General features: G+C 43.8%; 1 protein-coding gene and 1 pseudogene across 1 annotated transcript in view; both read right to left on the reverse strand.

The window, feature by feature from the left end:
- Window positions 1-26,600, reverse strand: part of PAG3 (pregnancy-associated glycoprotein 3) — a 928,325-nt gene that overhangs the window by 94,411 nt on the left and 807,314 nt on the right.
- Window positions 559-14,647, reverse strand: LOC114110020 (pregnancy-associated glycoprotein 1-like; annotated as a pseudogene).

Raw genomic sequence — 26,600 nt, forward strand, 5'->3', positions numbered from 1 at the left:
AGGATGCCTGATCTAGGGCTGTACATGTGAACTGAGGTGGGTCATTCAGTGAACACCCTTGAACTCTGAAGTCTGCAAACTTTTTTCCTTACTAGGTGATGCCTTCGGGATTTAAAACCTTAGAGCAGGTAGCTTGAACTCCCTCACTAAGTGTAGAAGCCTTAAGGAAAAAAGTTGCCAGGCTAAGACCATCAAAGAAGACCGAAGGGAAATAGCAAGGGTTAAAGAGAATTGATGACTTCTGATTTCTTGGGGCCAGTCACTGAGATCTTTGTATTTGCTCTGATTCTTGTATCCTGGATTCCCAGAATCATTTCAATGAGTCTCCCTTTTCCTTGAAGCCAGTTGGAATAGGGCTGCTCTCAATTTTGATTCAGACTTGGTTCTAGAACCTTCATACCCAGACACATACAGAAACAACATTTGTTTCAGCACCATTAAGAGTGAAACCCTTTATTCTTTACTGAGAATAGGGTGTACAGACCACCAAATACAGTTCACCAGCATCCTGGACAGGAATGCCCAAAGTGTAAGTGAGTGTGTGTTAGAGTGGCCTTACTGATTCCTGAACCACTTCAAGCATTTACACTGCTGGTGCCAGGCCAATCCTGTCATTTCCTCGATCAAAGACTGAGAAATACAGCCTCAGGAAGACACCACCCAGTAACCAGCTCTCTGTAGATGTCCTCATTATTTTCTCTTTAAAGATGGTATAGCAGTAGCCTCTGGAATCCTGGAGAAGTCAGAGACATGCACAAGTCTGCATGAGCCCTTACCAGTGACTCCCCCCAATATCCAGACCCAGCAAAATTCTTTGTTTTATTTCCCTCTTTTAGTAAGTATCAAGGGGTTTTCTCAGCAGCAGGAGATATGAGAGTTCATCTACAACCAAAAAGGGCCAAGACATGAGGTTGCCATGAGGAAGGATGTGGTGAGTGGAGGACTGGGATTGGAGAAACAGAGGAATGAAAAACAACAACGTCCTACTGTAGAACGTCAGGTATATATTCAATATTCACTGATAAGCCACATGAAAAACAATAATAAAAAATATTTTTATGTGTATAACTGAGTCATATTGTTGTTCAGTAGAACTTGACGCAACACTGAAGGTTAGCCACACATCAAAATAATTATTTAGAAGAGAACAAGTGTGTCCATAGTTCCCCTCACTCCCTGTTTCTTTCCTTCTGACTCCTGCTCCTTATTTACTCTGCAGAAAATGCTGGTTCTCTTCCTGCATCCCCACAATCTGTACTTTATTTAAAAACTTTATTTTGTATTGGAGTATAGCTGATTAACAATATTCTCAGTTTCAGGTGGATAGTAAAGGGACTCAACAGTATGTATCCAGGTATCCTGGTCCCAAAGACACTACTCCCATCCAGGCTGTCATATAACTAAGTGAAGTTCCTTGTGGTACAAAGTACCTCGATGTTGGTTATCCATCTTAAATAGAGCAGTGCCCACAACATATTCTTGAACAATTAACTCAGGAACTCTGAGAAGCCTCCTTTGGCCCACACTCACCCTCTTTGGCCACTCCAAGCTTGGATGGGTAACGTACTCTGGTTCCCCATCCCCACTGATCAGTCCGTAGCCCTCATCAGCCCTAGTAAGTCCCCAGTGCCTTAGTGCAGGCCACCTTGAGATGCCATTTGCTTAGAATCCAGTGCACTTTTGCCTAGAACCAAGCAACCCTCAAAATGGCTCAATGAGTTTGTCGTTTTAGAATTCCTGAAATTCCCTCTCTTCCTCAAAGCCTTCTTTGAGTCCATCAGCCTGCCCTGAACTCTCCAGGGAGCTGACATGAAGGCTCCACCCTGTGCCGGGGCTGAGCAGTCACTGGGCACCGTTTATTCACCTTATTATCCAACCTCCCGACAGAGAGGTCGGGTATCCTAACTGAGAAAGGAGGCACCTGTCCAGAGCAAGGGGAAGATGCAGGCAAGAACTAGGCTGACCATGTAATTTATCATCCAGACCAGAAAAATCTTGAGAAGGGAAGGCAGACTGTTAACTTATGTTGGGACATCACACAGGGACTGTCCCCAGCCATTCTCCTTGTAACATGACCTATTTCAGGGACTGCTAGAGCTGAATTTCATGTTCATGCACCTAAGGGTTCAGATTGAATTGAAGCTCTTTGAGGACTGAGGACCTTAGTATTCTCCTCTCCCTGACTCTCACCATTCCATATGATGTGGCCTCTCCACATTTATTTCAGAAAGATCAGTGTCCCACAAACCCTTTACTCTCAAGTGATTGGTTTTGTGGGAGGCACTGGCCCAGCCACAGGGCTCAGTAGCATCTGCAGTGGTGTGACATGGCCTCCAAAGGGCGCTCTCCTCTCAGCAGCAGCCCGAGGTTTCCTGCCAGTTCCAGTCTGAGAACCAACCATCAGTATTTTCCCCTCACCTTGAGGATGTAGGCTTGAGCTGGCACTGGGTAGTTGATGCCATTGATGGTGAAGATAATAGAGGGCAGAGTATTGACTGCAGAACATGAAATGTAGTGCTGTTAGAGAGGGTTAGAGGTTGGCCATGGTGATCCTTGTGTGTGGGGACTGGGAGTGACCCTGGGGCATGACCCTTCACCTTGGAACCCACTGGCTTGGCACCAATGAGCTTCTGTATGTTATTGACCAGTCTTCCTGGGCCTCGGATAACTGATGTCCCAGTGTCCATAAGGGCCGCACAGCCATCAGAACAAGCAATAACCTCTCTTTTCATGGTGATGCTGAGAGGCAATGGAAGAAAGCGGGCATCAAGGTCATTCTGAGTCTCCCCAGTTTTGCCCCCCTTCCTGACTGTCTCCTAAATACCTCTTCTTCTCTTGCCCTCTTTTCCTTTGCTCTTGACACAGCACCTTTCCTGAAATCCTCAAATGTGATAGTTGAATACACAAGGATCTTTTGTACCTTGACACAAGCTGGTCTTCCTTCCTAGAAGATTCCACTCCCCTTTGACTAGCGAATTTCTTCTCATCTTCCAGATTCCCGCTTAATTATATTGTTTTCAGGAAGTCTTTCCCCTGGTGTTTATCAGTCTCCTGTCTTGGTCACTTTGTAGATAGACCCTTCCTCATGACTGCTGCTCTGGTGCTGCTAATTCACTTCAGTCGCGGCTGACTCTGTGCGACCTCATAGAGAGCAGCCCACCAGGCTCTGCTGTCCCTGGGATTTTCCAGGCAAAGTATTTTAGTGGGTTGCCATTGCCTTCTCCTCCTCATGTCTAGCATGTACCAAAGTCACAATTCACTATGTGGGCAAGTCACTTCATGTACATCTGCCTTCTTAGATGTGAGGGCGAGTTTCATTCTCCTTACTGAGAGGGTAACAGGCAGGAAGGCAATGGGTCTCCAAACAGGAGGAAATAGCCTGCAAGTGTCAGACATTTTTATCTCTCTTAAGTGGGAGGAGGAAACAAACTAGGGATATTTTTTTCCTTCTCTATACAAATTTAAAAGGAATTTTCTCATAAAATACTGTGTTGCCATAATGACACCTGGTTTCATCTGAAGTTAAATATTCTCAAACCTAGAGATAACCAATGCCTTTTTCTTATGGAAATGTTTATCTTAAGCTATGATAACCAATGCCTTTTTCTTATGGAAATGTTTATCTTAAGCTATGCTAATGTCTCTTGATGAAAGTGAAAGAGGAGAGTGAAAAAGTTGGCTTAAAGCTCAACATTCAGAAAACGAAGATCATGGCATCTGGTCCCATCACTTCATGGGAAATAGATGGGGAAACAGTAGAAACAGTGTCAGACTTTATTTTGGGGGGTTCCAAACTCACTGCAGATCGTGACTGCAGCCATGAAATTAAAAGACGCTTACTCCTTGGAAGGAAAGTTATGACCAACCTCGATAGCATGTTCAAAGGCAGAGACATTACTTTGCCAACAAAGGTCCGTTTAGTCAAGGCTATGGTTTTTCCAGTAGTCATGTATGGATGTGAGAGTTGGACTGTGAAGAAGGCTGAGCGCCGAAGAATTGATGCTTTTGAACGGTGGTATTGGAGAAGACTCTTGAGAGTCCCTTGGACTGCAAGGAGATCCAACTAGTCCATTCTGAAGGAGACCAACCCTGGGATTTCTTTGGAAGGAATGATGCTAAAGCTGGTCCAGTACTTTGGACACCTCATGCAAAGAGTTGACTCATTGGAAAAGACTCTGATGCTGGGAGGGATTGGGGGCAGGAGGAGAAGGGGATGACCGAGGATGAGATGGCTGGATGGCATCACGGACTCAATGGAAGTGAGTCTGAGTGAACTCCGGGAGTTGGTGATGAACAGGGAGTCCTGGCATGCTGCGATTCATGGGGTCGCAAAGAGTCAGACACGACTGAGCAACTGAACTGATGCTAATGTACTATACGTTTACCCCAAACTCTGTCTTCAAGTCGGTTTTGCCTTTAGGCTCAGACCCTACTTGACAAACCAGTATGTTATACTCAGATATTGTTCCCCTAATCTATGTAAGTAAAACTATTTGTATGGTGATCTGCCTTTCTTCAAGATTCAGGTTAATCATTTTATGGCCAGGATGAACCATTTGGTGCCAAGATTATCCCAAAATGCATCTTATGGGTGAGGGGCCTGGTGCTTCATTGCTTTCTTTCGTTAACAGACTGCTAGTGATTGCCACCAGCACACTAAGCGCAGGCGGCTGCGACTGGCACACTAAGTGCAGCCAAGAGGAGCTACCCCACGTCCGAGGCCAGGGACAGTGGCCAAGAGTGCCAGGCTGCGATGGCACAGGAACGGCCGAGAGGAGCTATCCCACGTCCGAGGTCAGGGGCATCGGCCAAGTAAGCTACCCCGAGTCTGAGGCCAAGGGCAGAGGCTGGGAGCAGCCACCCACGCCTGAGGCCAGGAGCGGCAGCTGAGAGGAGCAACCCCATGTCCAAGGAGCCATGGCTGCTCAGGCACAGGAGGGCGTAAAGGAACTATCCCATATTGAAGGTCAGGAAGGACAGCAGTGAGGAGATACTCCTCATTCAAGGTAAGGAGCAGCAGCTGCGCTTTGCTGGAACAGCCATGAAGAGATACCCCACACCCAAGTTAAGAGAAACCCAAGTAAGATGGTAGGTATTTCAAGAAGGCATCAGAGGGCAGACACACTGAAACCATACTCACAGTAAACTAGTCAATCTAGTCACACTAGAACCACAGCCTTGTCTAACTCAATGAAACTGAGCCATGTCTGCGGGGCAACCCAAGACGGGTGGGTCATGGTGGAGAGGTCTGACAGAATGTGGTACACTGGAGAAGGGAATGGCAAAACACTTCAATATTCTTGCCTTGAGAACCCCAGGAACAGTATGAAAAGGCCAAATGATAGGATACTGAAAGAGGAACTCCCCAGGTCATTAGGTGCCCAATATGCTACTGGAGATCAGTGGAGAAATAACTCTAGAAAGAATTAAGGGATGGAGTCAAATCAAAAACAATACCCAGCTGTGGATGTGACTGGTGATAGAAGCAAGGTCTGATACTGTAAACAGCAATATTGCATAGGAACCTGGAATGTCAGGTCCATGAATCAAGGCAAATTGGAAGTGATCAAACAAGAGATGGCAAGTGTGAACGTCGGCATTCTAGGAATCAGCAAACTAAAATGGACTGGAATGGGTGAATTTAACTCAGATGACCATTATATCTACGACTGTGGGCAGGAATCCCTCAGAAGAAATGGGGTAGCCATCATGGTCAACAAAGAATCTGAAATGCAGTACTTGGATGCAATCTCAAAAACGACAGAATGATCTCTGTTCATTTCCAAGGCAAACCATTCAATATCATGGTAGTCCAAGTCTATGCCCCAACCAGTAATGCTGAAGAAGCTGAAGTTGAACAGTTCTATGAAGACCTACAAACCTTTGAGAACTAACACCCCCAAAATATGTCCTTTTCATAATAGGGTACTGGAATACAAAAGTAGGAAGTCAAGAAACACCTGGAGTAACAGGCAAATTTGGCCTCGGAATGCAGAAGGAAGCAGGGCAAAGACTGATAGAGTTTTGCCAAGAAAATGCACTGGTCATAGCAAACACCCTCTTCCAACAACACAAGAGACGACTGTACACATGGACATCACCAGATGGTCAACACCGAAATCAGATTGATGATATTCTTTGCAGCCAAAGATGGAGAAGCTCTATACAGTCAACAAAAACAAGACCAGGAGCTAATTGTGGCTCAGATCATGAACTCCTTATTGCCAAATTCAGACTGAATTTGAAGAAAGTAGGGAAAACCGCTAGACCATTCAGGTATGACCTAAATCAAATCCCTTATGATTGTGCAGTGGAAGTCAGAAATAGATTTAAGGGACTAGATCTGATAGAGTGCCTGAAGAACTATGGAATGAGGTTCGTGACATTGTACAGGAGACAGGGATCAAGACCATCCCCATGGAAAAGAAATGCAAAAGAGCATACTGGCTGTCTGGGGAGGCCTTACAAATAGCTGTGAAAAGAAGAAAAGTGAAAAGCAAAGGAGAAAAAAAAAGATATAAGCATCTGAATGCAGAGTTGCAAAGAATAGCAAGAAGAGATAAGAAAGCCTTCTTCAGCGATCAATGCAAAGAAATAGAGGAAAACAACAGAATGGGAAAGACTAGAGATCTCTTCAAGAAAATTAGAGACACCAAGGGAACATTTCATGCAAAGATGAGGTCGATAAAAGACAGAAATGGTATGGACCTAACAGAAGCAGAAGATATTAAGAAGAGGTGGCAAGAAAACATGGAAAACTGTACAAAAAAGATCTTCATGACCCAGATAATCACGATTGTGTGATCACTAATCTAGAGCCAGACATCCTAGAATGTGAAGTCCAGTGGGCCTTAGAAAGCATCACTACTAACTAAGCTAGTGGAAGTGATGGCATTCCAGTTGAGCTATTTCAAATCCTGAAAGATGATGCTGTGAAAGTGCTGCACTCAATATGCCAGCAAATTTGGAAAACTCAGCAGTGGCCGCAGGACTGGAAAAGATCAGTTTTCATTTCAATCCCAAAGAAAGGCAATGACAAAGAATGCTCAAACTGCTGCACAATTGCTCTCATCTCACATGCTAGTAAAATAATGCTCAAAATTCTCCAAGCCAGGCTTCAGCAATACATGAACCATGAACATCCAGATGTTCAAGCTGGTTTTAGAAAAGGCAGAAGAACCAGAGATCAAATTGCCAACATTTGCTGGATCATGGAAAAAGCAAGAGAGTTCCAGAAAAACATCTATTTTTGCTTTATTGACTATGCCAAAGCCTTTGACTGTGTGGATCACAATAAACTGTGGAAAATTCTGAGAGAGATGGGAATATCAGGCCTCCTGACCTGCCTCCTGAGAAATCTGTATGCGGGTCAGGAAGCAACAATTAGAACTGGTTATGGAACAACAGACTGGTTCCAAATAGGAAAAGGAGTCCGTCAAGGCTGTATATTGTCACCCGGCTTATTTAACTTATATGCAGAGTACATCATGAGAAACGCTGGACTGGAAGAAACACAAGCTGGAATCAAGATTGCTGGGAGAAATATCAATAACCTCAGATATGCAGATGACACCACCCTTATGGCAGAAAGTGAAGAGGAACTAAAAAGCCTCTTGATGAAAGTGAAAGAGGAGAGTGAAAAAGTTGGCTTAAAGCTCAACATTGAGAAAACGAAGATCATGGCATCCGGTCCCATCACTTCATGGGAAATAGATGGGAAAACAGTGGAAACAGTGTCAGACTTTATTTTTGGGGGCTCCAAACTCACTGCAGATGGTGACTGCAGCCATGAAATTAAAAGACGCTTACTCCTTGGAAGAAAAGTAATAACCAACTTAGATAGCATATTCAAAAGCAGAGACTAAGGTCCATCTAGTCAAGGCTATGGTTTTTCCTGTGGTCATGTATAGATGTGAGAGTTGGACTGTGAAGAAGGCTAAGTGCCAAAGAATTGATGCTTTTGAACTGTGGTGTTGGAGAAGACTCTTGAGAGTCCCTTGGACTGCAAGGAGATCCAACGAGTCCATTCTGAAGAAGGTCAAGCCTGGGATTTCTTTGGAAGGAATGATGCTAAAGCTAAAACTCCAGCACTTTGGCCACCTCATGCGAAGGGTTGACTCATTGGAAAAGACTCTGATGCTGGGAGGGATTGGTGGCAGGAGAAGAAGAGAATGACAGAGGATGAGATGGCTGGATGGCATCACTGACTCGGTGGACGTGAGTCTGAGTGAACTCGGGGAGTTGGTAATGGACAGGGAGGCCTGACGTGCTGTAGTTCACAGGGTTGCAAAGAGTCAGACATGACTGAGTGACTGAACTGAACTGAGTTACTGTGTAACATCCAACTGATGACTAGCAGGGGGGCTCTGTTTCTGCCCCCTTCTGATGCCTGTTAGAAGCTTTCTCTATCTACTATATACTTTAATAAAATTTTATTACACAAAAGCTCTGAGTGATCAAGCCTCATCTCTGGCCCTGCATTAAATTCTTCTCCTTCAGGGCCAAGAATCTCGGCGTCTTTGCATGATTCAACAACAATCTTTCATTGCCTCCTTAAAGTGCCTGACGCACAGTGGATGCCCAGTGCTTATCTGTTCAATGAGTTAATGAAGAATGAGAAAACAATAAGAAACCTCAAAAGAGCTGTATCTGGTGGGCAACAAATAACGGGTTGCACACAGAGTGAAGATGGAGATTCGCAAGGGCAACAGATTCTCATAGGAGGGGATAGAAGGGCTCCTCTGGGAGAGGGTATCTCCCAGCACCGCTCCTACAACCAGCTCAGACCCTGAGACCCTGGCCAGGAAATACATGACTAGCCCACAGAAACTCCAAAGGAAAGGTCAGATTTTATCTGAGGGTGTCACACAGAAACCTGTCAATTATGCCTCTTGTCCTCACGTCACTCCTGGATCCCACCTTCCTGATTCTCTGTAATAGCCCCTGTCCTACTGTGTGCCCAAGAACTTGGCACTTTTTTTTTTTTTTTTTTTTTTTAGTTGCTTTCACGTCTTAAGACTGCAGGCAACCTCTCTCCACTGCTGGGTAGCTGCTCCCTAAGAAGACCAGTTTTCCCCATTTTCTCAGTACTGTCCCTTTTTTTAAAATGACATTTATCTGTACTGAGAACTTCGATATCTCTGTAGCCCTGGACAGTTGGTCATCTTATCATAACTCTGTTCAGGCTGGTGAAATTCTCCATGATCCTCTGTTCACCACAATGTAGAGCCCTCTAACCATGCTCCCCACCTCAAAGGGCAGTGGGTGCAGGCCTCTCTCATCTGCACAAACCTCTCTGGTCCCTTTTAGGACCCTGGTCAGAGCCATGCTCAGAAGGCCTGGGGATTATGAACCCATGGGTCGTTTGTGTATTTGTGTGCTTGTGTATTTGTTTGTATGTGTGTTTGTATGTATCTCTGTGTGTGCTTGTGTGTCTCTGACACTCTATGCATGTTTTTATGTGTCTCTGTGTAGGTTTATATGTGTCTGCTTGTATGTTTCCAAGTGTCTGTGTGTCTGTCTGTATTGTTGTGGGTGGTGTATATGTCTGTGTGACTGTGTGTCTGAGAATGCATTTGTGTGTCTGCCTGTGTCCATGTACAGTAGTGAGAGCATCACTTGGGCTGACCCTCAGAGTGAGAGGCTTACCGGTCTACGTGTACACTCCAGTCATCAGCTCGGATCAATGGTACCCGGTTGAGCTCTCCCTTGTAGTAGTGGTGGTCCACCCCACCAAACATCACCACACTGCCCTCCTGCTCATCTCTGTAGAGAGAAGTGAGGGTGTGATCCTTGGAAGACAGTAAGAACAGCACTGTCTGAGAGCTGTGCTTGTTCAACCATCAATGCCCTAATAAGGTCCCCGTGTACAGATGCAGAAATAGAGTCTAGGAGAGACAGAGATTCAGCCTGAGGTCTGTTACTGTCTCATGAATGGCAGAGAGGAGGTTAGAAGCTGAATCACTTGTCTGAGCTCCATCCCCTATGTCTTCTGAAGAGGCCCTGGACCTCCAGTGACCTGAGTGCTCAGACACCCTCATAGGACAGGGTGCTAAAGTGTTTTGGCTTTCTGCATGTCCACCTTGTCGTTTTTTCAGGAAAATCAAGGCCTGGGAGTTCTAAGGGTGTGGGTTCAGGTTACCCAGTGTTGGCTCCACTGGCCTGTGACCTCCACTGTCCAAAGGGCCCCACACTCAGAAGGGACCCCACCTCTGTTCTCCTTGTGTTGAAATGCCTAATATTTCTTGAACAAGGCGTCCCGCACTTTTGTGTCCCACACTTTCGTATCTCACTGGCTCCACAAGTAGGGGAGCTTATCCTGGGCTCCCAGTGAAGTGCCAATGAGGAAGGAAAGATATCCACCATCCTTCTCCTTCCTTCCTTATGGAATTCATAAACAAATCATATTGCTTTTTCTTCCAGCTTGTTTCCTGTTGCCTTCCATTAGCCTCCCTCATAACTCACCCAGCTACACCAAGTTACTGGTCTTGAGCCCAGGAGTAGGGTTGTGTTCGAATAAAATTTTATTTATAAAAGCCAGTGGCAAAGCCAGCTAGGGCCCTGGGGCCATAGTTATCCTTGGTTATATCACTCTCAGGATACTGCTTTATCAAGTGTTCTATAATTTTTGTGCAACTGAAAGCATCTTACAGTTAATTTGGAGAAAGAAATTGTCCATCTCAGACTTATTTGGTCAAGTAGAAGGCAAAAACAGGCTCAGAAATGGCACCTTGATTTTTCAGCTTGTCAAAGATGGGGATGGCCCCAGACCAGGATCATTTGGGGTAGTTCAAGCCCAAGACACCATCAAATCTTCTGCCCTGAAATCCTTATTCTGCCATGCTTAGCCCAAACGGCTGGTCAGTACTTACAAGGTCCCCAATCTGTGGGAGAGAAGAGTGTTTCCACTTACAGATATGTGAAGTGGGGCTAGGACTGGGCTGGGGTGCATTGCCATTAGATCCTTAGAGAAGAATTGAGGCTGGGCTCTGTCTTAGGTTGCCCACAGACGGTTAAAACAAGGTGGAAGGGGAATTTGGGTTCCATTTGAGAGAGGCTGTGAATTTTAAAACATCTGCCCCTCTGAGAAAGACCACCTGAGTGAGTCAAGTTGGTCTCTTGATTTCTGTCCAGGTGGGGCAACCAAGAGTAAGACCAGGTTCCACTGGCGCCACCTTATGGAGAACACAATCGAGAATAAGATAGCTTTCTCTTTGGCATCACTGTGACCTAATGACAGGAGTGGACTGAATTATCTGTAAGGTACTGTGGATTCTGCATTTGTCCAGGAAGACAGAAGCCGAAAACACAATCTTGCCTGCAGGTTTCTATGAAATTACTGCCTGGGGAATTCACTTTTGGAGATATGTGTTTATTTCTGTGACTGTGTATGAGAGATACAGAGAGAGAGGTCAACTACTCAAGTATTTTTTGGGGAGGCAAGCCATAGGTTTATTAGACTCTCAAGGGTCCTCTAGAGTGAGAACTCATTTATCAGGCCCCTTGACTTCTCAGGCCTCCAGTTTTCCACTCTGGACACCTGAAGCCCTTGACTGCCCCCCAGGGTCTCCAGATCAGTTTTATCCTGTCCCCAAACACCGCACAGCAACTTCAGTCCTGAAAAGCCAGCCTAACTCCACCTTTTACCACATGTGTGCCCTCAGCAAGGCCCTTGCTGTCTGGACCTGTTTCCTCATATGTCTCATGAGCTAATCAGAGTAACTGCTGTGTGGGGTTGTTGCAGAATTAAACCAGTTTTCACCAGATAGTGATGGGAACAGTCTGTTAATATAAAAGTGGGTGCTTTTATCCCTTCTCATTCCCAGCTAAATCAACCTTAAACTGCTCATGGGCATTAAAGCTGCAAGTCCACACCTCAAGCCACTCTCTGGGTTAGCTAATCTGTTTACTCATGTGTCATCATGGGCACAGTCACCCCAGAGACATGATCCTGTGGATAAGATGGCCAATATCTATTGGAATTAGGCTAGGAAGTGTCCTGCCAGATGGTCCTGCATCTGTTTCACAAGCAGTGGTCGCCTCATATCCAGTCCTGACTCAGCATTTGTTACACTGTTACCCGAACTGTGTCATGAGCAACAACTCCTTCCATATTCCCAGATCCATAGGCGATCCTGAAGGTCTTATTGGTAGGCCGGAAGGTGGAAGACTGAAGATGTCTGAACATAATCTTTGTAGCTTCAGACAGAAGAGATGAGTGTCATTAGGTGCCAAGGATGGAAAAAGGGTGGCAGGGTAAGTGAAGGATGGTCCGGGTATGGAGTGTCTCTACTCACAACAGGCTGGACTGGTGCAAAAGTCAGAAGGCACCCACAAGTCAGATGAGCCTGTGTCAAAGATAACCTGGAATCCCTGAGGGGGTGTTCCAATGGTGATATTACCCATGTAGACCAACTACAGGTGGAAGGAGGGAGTGGGTTAGTGCAGAACTGGCTACCCTCTACTCCTACACTGATGCCTCCCTCTGGGAGTCACATATCTCTTGAGACCACTTTCTAACCACCATGCAGCTCACAGACTTTGGTCACAGAGGTATCTGCATTTGATATATTATTTTCCAGTGCTACATTGTATGCAGGATATTGACTCTATGACCAAGCATTGAAGTGGTATCTCCTGCATGGTAAGCCCAGAGGCATAACCACTGGGCCTCCAGGACCGCTGGACACCCAGGGAAGTCCTGGTGCCTTCATTTGAGATGCTCTGTAGTCTCTTCAAACCAAGCCTTAGCACTTTGTTCTCCAAGAAGTCCTTCTTGATCAACCCCAGCCACTCCCTCCAAACTCAGACCACATCCAATCAACACCACACAGGTGACCCTTTCATTTGACATGTATATACTCTTTGACTATCTCTCAGGCTGGCATCGGCATTTTTGAAGACAAAATAAGCCTTTTTCTAATTTAAAAACAGAAAGCACTGTGTTAGATTCTTATGGCTATACTTGGAATACAGGTTCAGTAACTTTTTCCTGCTGTTGTTCTTGCATCTGTGGAAACCGAATTCCTCTACCTGGGGATTCACAGTTGCTTTGCATTTGGTTCTACCTTTTGATCAGTGATGGTTCACTCTTCATCTGTAACTGAGGTGCTCACTTATTTCAGAAGGAACAATCACCCTCAAACTAATGACACATGTTTGGCACAGAAATGGATATTTACCTGCCACCTGGTAGTTGCCAGGCCCAGTCACAAAGACCAACAGTTGAGGATGAGAGTGCCTTCTCCTCTGAGTGGGGCCCCTGCTTTCCAGTGTCCCCTGCAGGGACCCCAGCTCCAACATCCCACCTGGCACCTCTAGATGAACCCCATGCTAAGCTAGAGCACCAGGGTAGCTCTGTGGAGCACCATCCTCCCAAAATACTCACATCTCTGATGTTTCTCAGTGGGTGAATAGATTTGAGCCACGAAAAGAAATCTGGGACAGTCTGTAAGCATTCTCCTTCAGGAAACTGTTCAGCATGTTTTTTCCACTGAGGGTTTTTCTCATGGTCTTCACTTTCCTTAGAGGTATTCTTTCATCGAGCATTTGACAAAGAAAACAAAGATGCTACAATTAGCTGCATGTGTTAAGGTATAACTGTCATTGTAATGGCCCTTTGTGTTTTCTAATCATTTTTATGAGGCACATTATTATCAGAATTTTATGCATATACCATGGCAAAGACATATATTTGAATACAGTTTCTTTTCTGCAATCTTGGGTAAGCCATATGACCATGTGGTGTCTCAGTGTCCCCTTTGGTAAAATGGTGGAATGTAACAGTACAAACCCTCCAAATAGAATATCTTGAGGATAAGTGAAGTGATGGATATAAGGTACCTGATAAACAGGAAGTGTCAACAATGACAGCCATTAGCATTGCTATTGCCATCCCACTCATTCTTTCTCAAAGGACCTCAAAGAAGGAGAACTCTTATTCTATTTTACAAGGGAACAATTTGAAATGCAAGTGGTTTCTGAGTTGGGTGTGGTCACACTGCTTGTCAGATATAAAACAGTGTATCTTTCTCCAAGTTGAAAGAGAAGAAAGAGTTGAAAGAAGAATCCAAGATATAGGAAGAAAGTAAGGGAAATTCAGAGGCTTGACAAGGAAGTAAGAGTCAAATGAACATTTAAAAGCAAACAACACAAAGAGAAATAGACTGCCAGTGACTTCCAAAGAGATGGAGAGATAAATGACAGTGATACAGAGATGCAGACATAGGCATATACACACTGAAATAGATGGGGAAAAAATAAGACATGTTGAACAAAATGTGGAAAAGTGCTATTCCACAGGACCACATCAATATCTGCATAGATTGTGCACTGAACAACTGTGCACTGACCTGTTTCATTTTCAACAGGTCATGACATGACTGGACCCCAAATGTTGTGCAACCCAAATCTACACCAAGACCTTGGGATCCACAGTTCCTATAGCAAGTTACTTATCAATAAGTAAGAATTGAACTTTAAGACTCTTACAGAACTATTCCATTCCCTTCTAAATCTGATGGGTGGAAGAATAATCAGATGAAAATGAAAATCCGAGAAAGGAACATGATGTGACATTCAGTCCCCATACTTACTTGACTATACACTCTGAGAAGGCCACCAGCCTGAGGAGCACAAGCCCCTTCATGCTTCTTTCCCGGCTCCAAGTACTCAGGGAAGTTTGGGTTCTTAGCATGTAGTGGAGACCGGGAGTCCCTAGTTATATAGGCTCTGACCTACCCTAGTTTTCCCCTTCAGGCCACTAAAAGATCTGAAAAAAAACACAAGGTCTCAATAAAAACTTTGCCTTCATCAGTGTCCTTGATGAATGGACTTTGAAGCTTTTCAGAATACAGAGAATTGAACTGTTATCTCTTCCTTGAATCTTGGCTGGAAAATCATACTGATCTGCATGGACATCTAAGAAGATGGAAAATCTTCCCTACTTGGAGAAAAACTGCCAACAACATTATGAAAATGGATATTAGGGGCCATGCTCGACATGCGTGGTTTCATATAATCTTCCTAGCCACTTCATGAGATATGCATTGAGGTCTTTGTTGGCGAGGACATTGCTAGGGTATAAGTCATCAAATGGCAAAATGAAAACTTTAGGGACAGCCCAGGGACATACAACTTGGTTTAGGTAGTGGGTCTAATGGCAGACATCAGGGGCACCTATGATGCCAGGCTGCATCAAAGATTTAGGGCAGAGCATTACTTCAATTGCATGCTTTCAGTATTGGAAGAAATGTCATATGCATCCACAAGATATTTTCTATCATCCAACAACTGTACAAGGAAGAACTGTGTGCTAGGTTCTGGGTTAAAGGCTTCAAAGTCAAAATTGATCAAGACAAAAGTAGTCTTTAAGAGAGCTAGAAGTCTAGTTCTCACAAACTCATGGCCCCAGGAGGCAGGAAATATGATACTAGGACTAGGTGGCTATGTTTGAATCTGGGCAGCACAGGTTTTACCTCTGGGAGCAGCATTTTCTGCACTTCACCTGTGCTGTAAAGCAGGCCAGTTGGCCATGTTTTGAAGAGAATCAGAATTTTGGATATTTATGTACAGTCTAGTGATTTTAATGTTAGCAGCTAATTTTATTTCCCAAAAAAGGTGGGAACAAAATCTCCACAGTGATGTGCTGGAATCAGCCTTCAGTCTCTGCAGTTTTTTGTTTCTGGCCTAGAGTTGGGAGTGCAGTGGGGACAGAGAGGAATTTAATTTTTGTTGGTTGATTTTAAAAGAGACTGTATGCATTCTGAACATGTTGACTCATTGGAAAAGACACTGATATTAGGAAAGATTGAAGGCAAGAGGAGAAGTGGAAGACAGATGATGAGATGGTTGGATAGCATCACCAAGTCGATGGACATGAGCTTGATAAAGCTCCAGGAGTTGGTGATGGATAGGGAAGCCTGGCATGTTGCAGTCTATGATGTTACAAAGAGATGAACACAACTGAAGGACTGAAGTGAACTGAACAAATTAAGAATAAAGACTAATAAATCTAATTACATCAAGTTGTTGACTAGCTACCTGTAACAACACATTACTCAAGTGGCTTTAAAATTCAGACTCTACATTCAGAGTGGAATATTTTCTAAGGAAAAACAAAAATCCGGCCAATCAAAACAAAACCAAAGAAAATCAAAAGAAAAAAAAAAGGAAAGAACTCTGACAATATATTCAACAACTTCAGTTCAGTTAAGTTGCTCAGTCGTGTTCAACTCTTTGTGAGTCTGTGAATGGCAGCATACAAGGCCTCCCTGTCCCTCACCAGTTCCCGGAGTCCATACATATTCATGTCCCTTGAGTTGGTGATGCCATCCAACTCTCTCATCCTCTGTCACCCCCTTCTCCTCCTGCCCTCAATCTTTCCCAACATCAGGGCCTTTTCAAATGAGTCAGCTTTTTGCATTAGGTGGCCAAGTATTGGAGTTTCAGCTTCAGCATCAGTCCTTCCAGTGAACATTCAGGACTGATTTCCTTTAGGATGTACTGGTTGGACCTCCTTGCAGTCCAAGGGACACTCAAGAGTCTTCTCCAACACCACAGTTCAAAAGCATCAATTCTTCGGGGCTCAGCTTTCTTTATAGACCAACTCTCAAATCCATACATGACCACTGGAAAAACCATAACCTTGAGTACGTGGACTTTTGTTGACATAGCAATATCTCTGCTTTTCAATATGCTGTCTAGATTGGTCTCAAATTTCCTTCAAAGGTGTAAACATCTTTTAATTTCATGGCTACAATGACCATCTTCAGTGATTTTGGAGCCCAGAAAAATCAACTCAATCACTGTCTCCACTGTTTCCCCATCTATTGGCCATAAAGTGATGGAACCACATGCCATGATCTTAGTTTTCTAAATGTTGAGCTTTAAGCCAACTTTTAACTCTCCTCTTTCACCTTCATCAAGAGGTACTTTATTCTTCTTCACTTTCTGCAATAGGGTTGTGTCATCTGCGTATCTGAGGCTATTGATATTTCTCCCAGCAATCTTGATTCCAGCCTGTGCTTTCTCCAGCCCAGCGTTTTCATGATGTACTCAGCATATAAGTTAAATAAGCAGGGTGACAATATACAGCCTTGACATACTCCTTTCCAGTTTGGAACCAGTCTGTTGTTCCATGTCCAGTTCTAACTGCTGCTTCCTGACCTGCATACAGGCTTCTCAAGAGGCAATTCAGTGGTCTGGTATTCCTATCACTTTCAGAATTTTCCAGATTTTCTTGTGATCCACACAGTCAAAGGCTTTGGCATTGTCAGTAGAGCAGAAGTAGGTGTTTTTCTGAAATTTCTTGCTTTTTTGATAATCCATCAGATGTTGGCAGTACGATCTCTTGTTCCTCTGCCTTTTATAAAGCCATCTTGATTATCTGGAAGTTCATGAATCACGTATTGCTGAAGCCTGGCTTGGAGAAGTTTTAGCATTACTTTACTAGCATGTGAGATGAGTGCAATTGTGTGGCTGTTAGAGCGATCTTTGACACTGCCTTTCTTTGGGATTTCAATGAAAACTGACCTTTTCCAGTCCTATGGACACTGCTGAGTTTTCCAAATTTTCTGGCATATTGAGTGCAGCACTTTCACAGCATCATCTTTCAGGATTTTGAATAACTCAACTGGAATTCCATCACCTCCACTAGCTTTGATCACAGTGATGCTTCCTAATGCCCTCTGACTTCACTTTCCATGATGTCTGGCTCTAGATGAGTGATCACACCATCGTGATTATCTGTGTCATGAAGGTCTTTTTTGTACAGTTCCTCTGTGTATTCTTGCCATCTCTCCTTAATATCTTCTGCTTCTCTTAGGCCCATGCCATTTCTGTTCTTTATTGAGCTCACCTTTGCCTGAAATGTTCCCTTTGTATCTCTATTTTTTTGAAGTGTTCTCTAGTCTTTCCCATTCTGTTGTTTTCCTCTATTTCTTTGCATTGATCACTGAGGATGTCTTTTTATCTCTCCTTGCTATTCTTCAGAACTCTGCATTCAAATGGGTAAATCTTTGCTCTTCTCCTTTGCTTTTTGCTTCCCTTCTTTTCTCAGCTATCTGTAAGGCCTCCTCAGATGGCCATTTGAATTTTTTGGATTTCTTTTCCTTGGGGATGGTCTTGATTTCTGTCTCCTGTACAATGTCATGAACCTCCATCCATCGTTCATCAGGCACTCTGTCTATTAGTTCTAGTCCCTTAAATCTATTTCTCACTTCCACTGTATAGTCCTAAGGGATTTGATTTAGGTTATATTTGAATGGTCTAGTGCTATTCTCCACTTTCTTCAATTTCATTCTGAATTTACCAATAAGGAGTTCATGATCTGAGCCACCATCAGCTCCCACTCTTGTTTTTGCTGACTGTATAGAGCTTCTCCATCTTTGGCTGCAAAGAATATAATCAGTCTGATTTTGGTGCCAACCATCTGGTAATGTCCACGTGTAGAGTCTTCTCTTGTGTTGTTCAAAGAGGGTGTTTGCTATGACTAGTGCATTCTCTTGGCAGAATGCCTTGGCCCTGCTTCATTCTGTACTCCAAGGCCAAATTTGCGTGTTACTCCTGGTGTTTCTTGACTCCTACTTTTGTATTCCAGTCCTCTACAATGAGAATGATACCTTTTTTGGGTGTTAGTTCTAGAAGGTCTTGTAGGTCTTCATAGAACTGTTCAACTTCAGCTTCTTTATCCTTACTGATAGGGGAATAGACTTGGATTACTGTGATATTGAATGGTTCACCTTGGAAACGAACAGAGGTCATACTGTCATTTTTGAGATTGCATCCAAGTACTGTATTTTAGAATCTTTTGTTGACCATGATGTCTACTCCATTTCTTCTAAGGGATTCCTGCCCACAGTAGAAGATATAATGGCCATCTGAGTTAAATTGACCCATTCCAGTCCATCTAAGTTCATTTTCCTAGAATGTCTGTGTTCACTCTTGTCATCTGCTGTTTGACCACTTCCAATTTGCCTTGATTCCTGGACCTAACAATCCAGGTTCCTATGCAATATTGCTCTCTACAGCATTGAATCTTGCTTCTATCACCAGTCCCACCCACAGCTCTGTGTTGTCTTTGCTTTGGTTCCATCCCTTCATTCTTTCTAGAGTAATTTCTCCACTGATCTCCAGTAGCATATTGGGCATCTACCGACCTGGGGAGTTCATCTTTCAGTGTACTATCTTTTTGCTTATCATACTGTTCATGTGTTCTCAAGGCAAGAATACTGAAATGGTTTGCCATTCCCTTCTCCAGTGGACCACATTTTGTCAGACCTCTCCAACATGACCTACCCTTCTAGGGTGGCCTCACACGGCATGGCTTAGTTTCATTGAGTTAGACAAGGCTGTGGTCCGTGTGACAGATTGGCTAGTTGTCTGTGCATGTGGTTTCAGTTTGTCTGCCCTCTGATGCCCTCTCTCAGCGCGTACTGTCTTACTTGGGCTTCTCTTACTTTGGACGTGGGGTGTCTCTTCACTGCTCTCCAGCAAAGCACAGCCGCTGCTCCTTACTTGGACGTAGGGTAGCTCCTCTAGGCTGCTGCCCGTGATTTGGATATTGGGTAGCTCCTCTCCACCATGCTTCTGAGCTGCCGTTGTAGCCGCCATGCTTCTGCACCACCATCGCAGCTGAAGTGAGCAATAATTCAACAACTTATTGTTCTTCATATTGTTTCTGTTATTGTGACAGAATCATATTCATGTTAAGAGGTAAAAGCAAGACAAGAATTAAAACTAATGTTTTAAAGTCAGCCTTTCAGTGGCTAGAAAAAGAGGTTCACATATAACATATACAAGTTTAATTCAAACCCTGCTGTCTTAAATCTTGAAGTGCAAGCATAAGTTTGTACCAACTAATTATATTCTTTTTTATTTTAATTTTAAGGAAAATGTGTTCTTCCTCCTCCGACCACTGTAAAGCGTAGAAGCAGTGACAACTTGATTACAGTGACTATTTTGAGGTCTAACATGTAGCTTCTAAGCACATTTCCCATCAGACGATCTTAAAGAGATGACTGATTTCAGGACTGAGTAAAGAAATGCACAAAATAATCTTGCGAATCATGAAGGACCAGAAAAGTGAGGAACTTCAAAGACCAGTGGGAACTGGACAGAATGTTTAGGAATCCAAATGAAAAGGCCAAACATCTACCAGTTTGCTGGGCAGAATGAGGTTTCTGCTTCTCAACACACTGTTTATCTTTCTCATAGCTTTCCTGCCAAGAAGTTAATGTCTTCTGATTTCATGGCTGCAGGCACCATCCACAGTGGTTTTAGAAGCTAAGATGAAGAAATTTGTCAGTGCTTCCAGCTTTTCTCCTTCTATTTGCCATGAAGGATGCAGCTGGATCCCATGATGTTAGTTTTTTCATACTGAATTTTAGGCTGGGTGAATGTGTCCAAAAGTTAATAGACAACATCCAACTTGTCAATATGATAGACTGCTAGGACATCAACTCACCATTCTGAGCACTGAGAAAGGAAAATAATCATTAATATTTAAGTTATTTTTGTTTCTATTAAGCTTAGGTTATGTAACTACAAACAGTTCCAGGAAAACAAGCTAGACTGTCCCTTCTGGGGGTGATGAGAGAGTGATGGGGAGCAGTAATAATACAAATGAAGCCTCACTCACTGGCCTGCAGCTCACCTCCTTCTGTGGAGGTCTGGTTCCTAATAGACCAAGGACAGGTACTGGTCCTGTCCCACTGTGCTGGTATTGTGGACTCCTGCTCTAAAACCAATAGTGCAGCATTCTGTAAGACAAACCACCCTGCTTCCTCTCTGTTTCTGAACAAATAAATGACATTAAAATTGGGAGAGGAACAGTTATTTAGTCCTATAGGAGAACAACCGAGTACAACATATGACTACATTCTTTCAATAAACTGTGAAAAGACATCTGCTTTTTGAACATCAGGGAAATTTGCATATGGACTGGATATAAAATGTTCATTTTGGGGGGAACAAAAGAGCGTTTTTTTCATATCCTATCATTCTACTAAAAATACTGATTATGAACATTTGGTGAAATGTTCATCTTGTCTTTAAAATACTTCAGGGAAAATGAATAAGCATTAAAACAGAGAGAATAAAATGATGGTCTGTCTTGATTTAAAAATAGAAAGGTGCTATGCTATGCTATGGATTGAATTATGTCCACCCTTGACTGCCAATGTGATGGTATTAAGAAGTAGGGCCTTTCGGAGGTATCCTGTTGACATGGGATATTGATGGTGGTCCCTCATGATAAGATTAGTCTCCCCTTCTTTTTCTCTCTTATTCTCTCTCTTCTTCCTTCCATTCAACCACCACATGTGAGAGCATAGCAAGGAGAGAAAGGCTATGCAAGACAAGAATGCCTTCGCTGGGAACTCAACTGGTCACTACCTTGAAGTTGCATAGTCTCCAGTCTATGACAACCTGTGGGACTAAGAGGTTAGTTTTGTAGTTATTGATGCTTAATGATGAAATATAGGGTTCATGATATTCTTCTTTCTTATATTTGTTTTGTTTGAAATTGTTTGGCAGTAAGATGATTATGGAAAGTCCATTTTGAAAGTTCTGTCTTAGTGATACCCTGAAGGGCCGAAGAATACAGATTTAGGCAAGTCCCAAATGAATGAGTGATTGGAGGACCACAAGCTCTTTACCCAACTCATCCCTTGTCATCTAAAAACTGTCCCCCACAGCTGACACCCTTACAACCCCCATCCCCAATCTGCATCTCCATTCTTCTTCTAAGCTCAGTCATGTAGCTGGAGATATTGATAACTCAGGGCAGGGTCTGGAAGCAGAAGGAATGTGGACATGTCTAGAAAGAATGAACTTGGAAGACCCGTCTTGGTTTTCCCTTCTTTATTGTGATTTGCAGGTGAGGAATTGGGCCTGGGTAGGGAGGGAGCCACAAGTGAGACTGCCTAGATATCTAAAAGTGAAGGGAGGAGGAATTCAGAACCCAGTAACCAGAAGGTGGGCAGCTTGCACAGGACGCAGGAGGGAAGGAAGAAGCACTGGGAAAAGAATAGTGCCTACCTGAGGGCCAGACCTTCTTGAGTCTTTTGGTTAAACTTGGAGGTCACATCCTTCCTGCTGGAATTCCTGCTCCAGATGTAGAGGGGAGAGAGCTGTACTCACTCCTAATGTGTCACAGGGAGAGGGCCAGCATCCTCCAGAGGCCCTTTGATTCTACTGTGACTGTGGGTATCATCCCAAGCCAGAGAGCAAATGGCAGGTCATCCAAAAGATGACCTACTTTAAATTGTATTTAAAATACTAAAAAAATTTGTCAAAGAGTCCTGGCATATGTAGTTTCCAAAGTATTTTGGAGAGATGATTCATCACCCAAATTTGGGTTCTGCTGAGGAATCTACATGCTTCCCCATTTGGTAACTTCTGAATTATAACTACCTGATCTCATCCCACAGAACCCAAATGATGGTAGGTTCCAGGGGGCAAGGCCTCTAAGGTCCCCTATGGCACAGCAGCTGTGTGCCAAGTGGTCTACACCTCTCAGTCCTGAGCCCAGGACCCATGAACATCACCAGACAGTTACATCCCCCTGCCCACCAGAGGCAACCTCATCATCCTAAGCAACAGCCACCTCTGAGCCACTTGTCCACTGATTGGCATTGAGTCTTATTCTGAAAAAAGTGTTCTGGAGCATGTGCAGTCTCCCTCATCCAAATAATGGGAAACTGAACCCTGGGGTGTATGACTCACCTTAACTACAGGTAAGTTAATGAAGACTTGGGACCTAGGAATTCTGGTTCCCAGACTAGGAGACTTCCAGGAAGAGAAAGATGAGAGAAAACTCCATTGCATTCACTTCTGGGTAGCTTTCAGATGTCTGCAAGCATCAGAGTGGAAGTTTATTTCCAGTTGCCCCTCAAGCCTGGTTCCGATTTTATCAGCAGACCTGCCTCCATGGAGCAGCAGGAAAGCAATGCTCAGGGCTATTTATTCTGGGCTCCAGGCACAGTGAGAGAGCCCCAGCTGTAGGGACCCTAGGGGGGCATCATGCATGTGGTGACTGACTCACTCCCAACTCAGATCCTCAAAGCTCCCACTCCTCATTCACACAAGACAGACCCTTGGCTGACTGGGTAACATGAACCTGCATTCACAGCGAGAAGCATTCTCTTCTCAGCCTTCTGGATATGTGCCTTATGTTTCCTCAGGGAACCACTGGCTGGGCAATGTTGGGGTCTGAAACTATCCTGGATGCAGGGGATGTGTTCCCACTTTGATGCTCCAAAGAGACCTTAGAGATTCAAAGGCCTTGAGAGAATTACAATCACCCTTATATTTTGTAGGGACTTTGCTTTATGAATCTGGTTGGAGAAAAAGGACAGAAACACAGAACAAGGCTGGACATCTCTGGGTCCCAGCTAACTGTGATTAGAGTTCCAGCTACCAGGCTTCAGAGCAGGTGCTGAAGTTATTCACAAGCCACCTTTGAAGAAGCAAAAGAGGAAAGAGTTTAGGGAAGACAGCAGTGTGGTCAAAGGGCCGTGGGAATCGCACGGGGCAAGATGAAACAAGAGTCATTACTTGTTTCTTTGCTCTATTGGTTCCTTGGCATTTCTACTCCTGAGAACAAGTACATGGAGATAGTCAGAGGCATTGGTGGTGCCCCTGGCACCTGATGCTTCTGGTGATAACCAGTTTGTGGACAAGTCCCTGTGTCCAGAGCATATTTAGCCTCGTGATAACCCCAGTTTCTCCCTTATTGGGAAAGCTGACATGGCTCATTGCTGCTAACTCACAACTGAAGCATGGGATGAGGTCATGGTTGACCTGTATGCCAAGTTCCAAGCATGGAAAGAAGATTAGCTGTGGAAGCGTAGCCATTTATTAAACTTGTTTACCTTGTTCCTTAACTGGGGCTACTTCCCACATGTAGAATGTTTTTTTCCCCAGATCTTTGCATGGCAAAGTCCTTCTGCACATTCAGCATCATCTCAAATGAGTCTTTGTCAGGCTTGCTTTCCCTGGCCACTCCACTCTCACAAGCACTGACCCTGATACAAAAAGTGCCTAGAAACTTCCTTCCATCAAAACAATATTATAGTTACAAATGTGGAAAGGTTGGAGAGGGATAAACTGAGAGTTTGAGATTAATATATGTATACTACTTTAATAGATAATCAGTGGTACAGCACAGGAATTCCACTCAATAGTCTGTAATATCCTGTATGGGAAAAGAACCTAAGAAACAAAGGATACATGTGCCTGTATAAGGAAATTAATTTCTGATACAACTAATATTAATACAATGCTGTAAATCAACTACACTCCTATATAAATTAAAACCTGAATTAAAATAAATGCTTGCGTGTAGAGACCCATGGAGTTCTTTAGATTCGCAGGATTTCAGATATGATGCTGGAGATGGCAGACTGGGTGCAGAAATCTAGATATTATCTGAGGTTTCCTTTTCCTGAGCTTTGATGTCTTTTGCTTCTAGTGTCACCTTTGATTTGTTTTTGGAGGATCTAATACAAAGGCTTGGAGACACCAGCTGGGTGTTAGTTGAAGGATGAGAGGGAGGCGCTAGTGGGAGAGTGAAATCCCAGCTCCATAGCCTTGGGTTGGGGCATGTTTGAGGCACAACTTATATCTCAAGTTCCCTGTGAAAACAGGCTGTAGCTTCCCTCTCCATGACTTGCATGATATCAGACCCAGAGTGGTTTCATTCTTTTTCATGTCCTGCTTCCCCTGAGACCTCACTGGTTTCTTTGGAAGGATCTTTTTATTTTTTCTGCCAGAACTAGGTCTTCTTTGCGGAGAAGGCAGTGGCACCCCAATCCAATACTCTTGCCTGGAAAATCCCATGAATGGAGGTGCCTGGAAGGCTGCAGTGCATGCGGTGGCTGAGGATCAGTCACAACTGAGTGACTTCACATACACTTTTCACTTTCATGCATTGGAGAAGGAAATGGCAACCCACTCCACTCTTCTTGCCTGGAGAATCTCAGGGACAGGGGAGATTCTATGGGGACTGCTGTCTATGGGGACTCGCAGAGTAAGACACGACTGAAATGACTTAGCAGCAGCAGCAGGCCTTCACTGCTGCTCAGGACTTCTGTATTGTCAGCAAGCAGGGGCTACTCTGTAATTGCAGTGCACTGGCTGTTCAGTCCTGTGCTTCTCTTGATATAGGTCACAGGCTCTAGGTCACTCAGGCTCAGTAGTTTTGGGTCACCAGCTTAGTTGCCCTGGAGCATTTCCAATCTTGCCAAACCAGGTCTCAAATGCACATCTTAAGCACTGAATCAAAGGGAAAACACTCTGGAAGGAATTTGAAATAATTCACTTTTACATGAAACTAGGCATCCTGGCCTATTTATGAGAAGACTGATCAAAGATAGTCCCTGATTCAAGCAACCTCCTGAGATCAGGACTGATTCAGGTTCCCCTCCCAAGGGTTCCTACAGCATCTTGAAGCTGTCCTGCCATGTGGCTTTGTTCTTGCTTCCATTTCTGGATCCCACACTAGAGCACAGCTTCCAGAGGGCAGGGCTGTCACTTGACTCACTTCTAAGTATACATCAGTGGATATTGTCACACTCATACCCTAATGTCAAGACAAGGCTAACACAAAGATCAGTTATTCTATTGTGACTGTTAGGTTTCAGGTTCAACGACTGTAATCAAAACCTAAATAACATTATCTTAAATACAAATTCAATTCTCTGTCATGTAATGTTAGTGCAGGTTTCTCCACAGAGATGAGCGCCCACTTCTTTCTTGTCACATCTTCCACCTGTGCTACTTATTAAAATTAAAAATTAGAGAAAGGTAAAATATAAATATATTCACTAAACGCAACAAAATAATGACTACGTCATGTTAAACACATAGTAGTATCAGGATTAAGTTTGGATGCACATGGCAAAAAACTAAAACAACTATAACTTTAGCTAGATAAACTTAATTTTTCTCTCCCACTGAAACAAAGCTGGAGGTTGGCCAGCCCGAGCTTGGGTGGTATCCGTCTCAAAGGTTAAATGATTGTCCAGTACAACTGCAGGAGTTCCAGCCATCACGACTAAAACAGTTAGGAAGAAAGTAGGGAAGGGAAGAGTCCCGTCTTTCAGCTAAATCAGCTCCTTGAATGCAGTCTTCCAAGAAACCCCTCTTACAGATCTTCTTGCATCTCTAAGTCACCAGTCATGACTAAGAGCATGGGTGCATAGGAAAGGCAGTCCTGTAGCTACTGGGCTCATGGCTATATAACAAACTATTTTCAGTTTTGAAAGAGAAGCAGAGGATAGATTATTTTGTAGGTAGCCTGCAGCACCTGCCTTAAAGAACAACAACAACAAATAAAATGAATGGAGTAGGCTGAACGGCTGGCCACAGTGTGGGAGCCAGGAGAAAGGAGCAGCAATGAGAAACAGCTAGAGGGATCTGAACTGTGCTTCAGAAAATAGAGGCAGACTGGTCGGTAAAAATCTTCTAAGGAATGAAGTGAGGATTACACATACCACATACTAATTTTTTTTGAAAACTGCTTTTCTGACTCAGGCCCCAAATCTCTCTCAATTCTTCAGATTCTAAATACCTTGTGTTTGTTACCTGATATTCTGACC

Source organism: Ovis aries, unplaced genomic scaffold, assembly GCF_016772045.2.
Source record: "Ovis aries strain OAR_USU_Benz2616 breed Rambouillet unplaced genomic scaffold, ARS-UI_Ramb_v3.0 scaffold_87, whole genome shotgun sequence".
Classification (NCBI taxonomy): domain Eukaryota; kingdom Metazoa; phylum Chordata; class Mammalia; order Artiodactyla; family Bovidae; genus Ovis; species Ovis aries.